Source organism: Mus caroli, chromosome 2 (assembly GCF_900094665.2).
Source record: "Mus caroli chromosome 2, CAROLI_EIJ_v1.1, whole genome shotgun sequence".
Taxonomy (NCBI): Eukaryota; Metazoa; Chordata; class Mammalia; order Rodentia; family Muridae; genus Mus; species Mus caroli.
This window is the reverse complement of record NC_034571.1, coordinates 110,079,119-110,085,263: the sequence shown is the minus strand read 5'-3', so window position 1 is coordinate 110,085,263 and position 6,145 is coordinate 110,079,119. Positions and strand designations below refer to the sequence as shown.

Here is a 6,145-nt window from a genome sequence, read left to right as displayed (position 1 = left end):
CCAAGGTTCCGGTACTTGTAGCCGTGGCGACCGTGAGGAGTCCCTGCTTGGTGCAACGTAAAAGCCATGTTTGCAACAAATCCAAGCAACAAAATGCCTCAAACATGAAAGGAAAGAGTTGACAGTGTATAGGTAACCTAACAATGGGAGAAAATATGTTCATCCTGTACACCTGATGGGAGATAATGTCTGGAATCTGGAAGGAACTCCAGCAAGTCAATTGCCAACATTTCCAAATAATTAAGTAGAAAAATGGTGGGAAGACCAAAATGAATATTTCCTTTCACTCAGTTGTTATTAATCATCAGGAAAAATAAAATCATAATCTCGCAAAAAAAAGCCATGTTTGCAACAATAGGCTTTTTAAAAGATAAATAAATAAGCATCTTTGTGTTAGATCTTATCCATGTGTTGAAGTCACTATCTTTTAATATCATGATTCTACTGTAGGTGTTGAATACTACCCCACCTTAGATTTTTAATTTTTGTTTATGGTGTGTGTCAGGTGTGTGTCGATGCTCTGGAAACCAGAAGAGGGCAACAGATCAAGCCCTCTGGAAAAGCAGCCACATTCTTAAGCAATGAGCCAACTTTCCAGGATGTCTATATACATAAGTCCATTGAGCCAATACATGTGCCAGTGCTCTAATAAGAAGAGAACTAGGGTATCATTTCATTATGAATATAGAACCAAATACATGAGTTGTTGTGTTCATCTATCTGCAGAACCACTTCAAGTACATATTCAAGATTTTGTATTGTGTTGCTGGTCATTTATGAATGTATTAGCAACAAAAGGTACAGCTCCAGATGCAGTAGAAACATCCATAAGAAATAAAAGCAAGGCCACAACATGCCTTTAATCCCAGCACCCAGGAGTCGATGTTTCTCCTGAGTTCAAGACCAGGTTAGTCTATACAGTGAGCTCCAGGCCAGCCAGAGCTACAAAGTAAGACACTGGCTCACAAAACAAACAGCAAAAGAAGAAAGAAAGAAAGAAAGAAAGAAAGAAAGAAAGAAAGAAAGAAAGAAAGAAAGAAAGAAAGAAAGAAAGAAAGAAAGAAAAAGAAAGAGAGAGGGAGAAAGAGAGAGAGAAAGAAAGAGAGAGAGAAAGAAAGAAAGAAAGAAAGAAAGAAAGAAAGAAAGAAAGAAAGAAAGAAAGAAAGAAAGAAAGGAAAAGAAAGATGGAGGGAGAGGAAGAGGGAGAGAAGGAGGGAGGGAGGTGTATTAGTCAGGGTTCTCTAGAGTCGCAGAACTTATGGGTAGTCTCTATATAGTAAAGGAATTTATTGATGACTTACAGTCTACAGTCCAATCCCCAACAATGGTCAGTAGCAGCTGTGAATGGAAGTCCAAGGATCTAGCAGTTGCTCAGTCCCACATGGCAAGCAGGCGAAGGAGAGTGAGACTCCCTTCTTCCAATGTCCTTAAATGGGTCTCCATCAGAAGGTGTAGCCCAGATTAAAGGTGTGTGCCACCACACCTTGAACTCGGAGATCTCCCTGTCTTTTTTTTTTTTTTTAAGGGGAGAGCGCAAACGCAGTCCCCCACTACCACAAATTATGCAGTCGAGTTTCCCGCATTTGGGGAAATCGCAGGGGTCAGCACATCCAGAGTGCAATGGATAAGACTCGCCCTGGGAAAACCACCTTCGTGATCATGGTATCTCCCCTGCCAGGTAAGTATGATCTCCCTGCCTTAATCTTCTGGAATCCATAGCCACTATGCCTCAAGATCTCCATACCCAGATCCAGGTCAGAAACTTCTATATCCCAGCCTCCAGATTAGGGTCACTGGTGAGCCTTCCAATTCTGGACTGTAGTTCATTCTAGATATAGTCAAGTTGACAACCAGGAATAGCCACTACAGCAGGTAAGGAGGGAAGACAAGAAAGAAAGGAAAGAAAAAAGAGAAAGAAATTAAAAAAAAAAGACATCTTCTGAGTAATATAAATTATTTCCAGCAAATTCATGTCAAAAGAAACCTCAGGGTTGTTTGAGTGGAAAGAAAATACTGACAGATGAGAATATGAGAGTGTAAAAAGTGCTGAAAAGTACTCCTAGAAAGAGCAAAGTGAGATAAATATTGGCTGTTCAAAACAGCAAGTGTAATGTCTTATAAAATTTGAAATGTAGTGTTGGGAGGAAGGTTAGCAAATAAAGTTAATGAATTACAGAATTTACCCATTTCCAAGAAGTGATAAAATAATTTATGATAGTAAGTCAAGATTACACACTATCATTATTAATGTACTTAGTAAAAAAAAAAAAAAAAGTCCTGTGACCCACTTTGATCAACTGAATATAGTAGAATATTGAACTAATCAGGTATAGTCTTTAAATAGTTGGTTTTGCAAGTGCAAGTATGAACGTGTGAGTGTGTGTGTGTGTGTGTGTGTGTGTGTGTGTGTGTGTGTGTGAATGGGATGCCTTCTCTAGAAACATAATCACTAGGCTGAGATTTTGGGGCCACATGTAGAGACCAAGTGTCAATATACTATTTGGTGAATCCAGATAAGCTCCCAGGATACAACTGTCCTCTTAGTTATTTCCAGCAGAAGCATCAGATGGTCAGCTATCGTCCCAGGCAAGAAATGACAGTATTTATGTAAGCAAATCTTAAACAAAAAACCGTCAGCTGAGCCCAGTCAACTCATAATCAATGAGATAATGAAACATTGTTATTTGAACAACTCAGGTTTGGGGTTGTTTATTTTGCTGCAGTATTGTAGTGGCTATTCCTAGTTGTCAACGTGAATATATCTGAAATGAACTACAATCCAGAATTGGAGGGTTCACCTGGGATACAGATCTTGAAGCTGGAAGACACAAGTTTCTGACCTGGATCTTGGCATGGAGATCTTGAGGCACAGTGACCATGAAAGGCTTATACCCAGGAAAGATAGTACACACCTTTAATCTGGGCCACACCTTCTGCTGGAGACCTACATAAGGACATTGGAAGAAGGAAGATTCACTCTTCTTTGCCTGCTTGCATGTACTTGCCAGCACATCTGTTGGGATCTACTTCTACAGAAGACCAGATAAAACAACTAGCCTTGTGGGACTGAGCAACTACTAGATTCTTGGATTTTCGATTCACAGCTGTCCATTGTTGGAGAGTCAGACTACAGACTATAAGTCATCATAACAAATTCCCTCAATATAGAAAGACATTCCAAACATTCTGTGATTCCAGAGAGCCCTGACTAATACAAGTATATAACTAAATCAATGGTCTTCTGTGTGATAATTCAGGATCTGAAATCTTTTGTGGCTCTGCTATTTTGGACACCTGGCAACTGAGTTCCTTCCAAAAAGATATGGAAAGTATGCATGTGTTGCAGTAAATCTCCAACCCAAATAAACCCAGGCAATGAAAACAACTCAATTAATATGAATACATGCTGTGCGCCTAGATTGGGCAGATCTACCACTACACTACCATCTTCCCCATATAAGAGACCCCTTAGAACTTGCTGTTGGTTGCTCCAGGCCAGGTGCTTCTGCTCCACTTTTCCTCCTCCTCCTCCTCCTCCTCCTCCTCCTCCTCTGTCCCCCCCTTTCTCTCCCAAAACCTTCAGCTCCACCTTCCCCTCTTCCTCCACCCATTCACCGGCTCTAGCCTTTCTTTATACATTAAGGTGGGAAGCAGGTTTACAGGAAATCACCTGAGTACTGACTCATTCCTTGTTTGCAACCCCTCACAGGACAACAGAATTAACATCTGTATTAGTCAGGGTTCTCTAGAGTCACAGAACTTATGGATAGTCTCTATATAGTAAAAGAATTTATTGACGACTTACGGTCAGCAGCCCAATTCCCAACAATGGTTCAGTCACAGCTGTGAATGGAAGTCCAAGGATCTAGCAGTTACTCAGTCTCACACAGCAAGCAGGCGAAGGAACCAGAGCTAGACTCCCTTCTTCCAATGTCCTTATATTGTCTCCAGCAGAAGGTGTAGCCATATTAAAGGTGTGTTCCACCACACCCTTAATCCCAGATGAAAGGTGTAGCCAGATTAAAGGTGTGTTCCACCACACCTTTAATCTCGGATGACCTTGAACTCAGAGATTTAATCGTCTGGAATCCATAGCCACTATGCCTCAAGTTCTCCATACCAAGATCCAGATTAGAAACTTCTATCTCCAAGCCTCCAGATAAGGGTAAATGGTGAGCCTTCCTATTCTGGATTATAGTTCATTCCAAATATAGTCAAGTTGACAACCAGGAATAGCCACTACAACATCCAATATAATTAGCCCCAGGGCTATCTGCAACATGTATGATTATGAAGATAGTTGAATAGTGAAATTTAGAAGATAGTACACTATGCTGTCAATATTATATAGATTTAGACTCAATTATATCACCTGTGTATAAGTGTCTTAGGGTTTCTATTGCTCTGATGAAACACCAGGACCAGAAAGCAAATTGGGAGAAAAGGATTTATTTGGCTTACACTTCCATATTGCTGTTCATCATTGAAGAAAGTCAGGACAGTAACTCAAACAGGGCAGGAACCTGAAGGCAGCATCTGATGCAGAAACCACGGATGAGTGCTGCTTATGGGCTTAATTCCCATGGTTTGTTCAATCTGCTTTCTTATAGTACCCAGGACTACCAGCCCAGGGATGTAACTATCCACAATGGGCCAGGACCACCCCATCAATCACTAATTAAGAAAATGCCTCACAGCTGGATCTTAGGAAGGCCACACCACCATCGAGGTTACCTCCATTCAGATTACTCCAGTTTATGTGTTAACATGCAGTGAGCCAGCCCAACTGACCCTTTGTCAACTCTACACAAACACATCATTAATCCATACATTTCTTATTTTATCCCCAAGATCTTGCATTATAAAGATAAATGATTTTAAAAGTCCCAGGGTCTTTACAAATTCAAACACATTAATTCCAGTCTCTTTAAAATACCCAATCTCTCTAAAAATCTCTTTTAAAAGCTCTTGAAGCCTTTCAGCTGTGCGCTCCTGTAAAACTCAAAATTAAATTAAATACTCTTTCTTATAGAGATTAAAAACCAGGGCCCAGTCAGAATCTGAACCAAGCAAAACCAAATTTCAATGGCATAACTAACTATATGCCCAATTACCTGGGATTCACTCTTGATCTTCTGTGTTCTGTCAGGCAGCTTGAGTTACTCCTTCAGCTCTGCCCTCTGCAGCACACACAGCCTGTCTTCTAGGCTCCCATGGCTCCACTACTATTGTTCTTGGTGGTCCTCCCAGGGTACTAGAGTCTTCTGCTGCAACCAGACTTCTCTCTCACTGATATCCTCTCATAGGCTCTCTTCATGGTGCCAAGAGTCAACTTCTCTGCATGACCCCTTCAGTCCTGGGCCTTCAACTGTCACTGAGGCTGTACCTTCACCAATGGCCTCTCTGCACCACTCATAATTCCAAGCCTGGTTGTTTTCCATGACCCCCTCCATGCCTTTAAAACCAGTATTCCCTGGGTGACTCTTGAACACTCCCTAGTTCAGCTGCCAGCTCAAGCTACAACCTCTGCTGTTTCTGGAACACAGCTTGTGTGAGCTGACCCTGAGCAAACACTTCCTAGAAGCCTTCACCCCAATGACGTTGGGCTCTTCTCAATCACCACTAATTTCTCACCTCCAGCTACCAGCATTAGTTGTCTCAGTCAGGCAAAGGTTTCACATCAGTGTTGCTTGTTTCTTGTTAATTACAGCTGACTTTTCAGCCCCAGCTGACCAGAAGGACAAAAAAATCTCAGTCCAAAACAGCAAAGGGGCCCAATAGTCTTTAAAGTTCTCTAAAATTTTACAAACCAGGCTTCAATTTCCTCCCTTGCTCTCAGTTTTCTTGTCTTCCAAGCTTCCACAGAACATCCCACTGAGCTCTCCACACTTAATGTCTTTCATAACCTAACATCCCAAAGTCCTTGAGCAGTCTTCCCCAAAATATGGTCAGGTCTGTCACAGCAATACCACACTTCTAGTACCAACCTTAGTTAGGGTTTCTATTGCTGTGATGAAACACCAGGACCAAAAAGCAAGTTGAGGGGGAAGGATTTATTTGGTTTACACTTCCATATTGCTGTTCATCATTAAAGGAAGTCAGGATAGAACTCAGACAAGGAAGGAACCTGGAGGCAGGTATTAAG

The 6,145-nt window shown here is 41.4% G+C and overlaps 1 non-coding gene across 1 annotated transcript; it reads right to left on the bottom strand.

Annotated features, from left to right (window-relative positions):
* Nucleotides 1–1,522: 1,522 nt before the first annotated feature.
* Nucleotides 1,523–1,686, bottom strand: LOC115030496. Its single transcript, XR_003836090.1, has one exon. It is a non-coding gene; the product is annotated as a U1 spliceosomal RNA (small nuclear RNA).
* Between the last annotated feature and the right edge of the window lie 4,459 nt (nucleotides 1,687–6,145).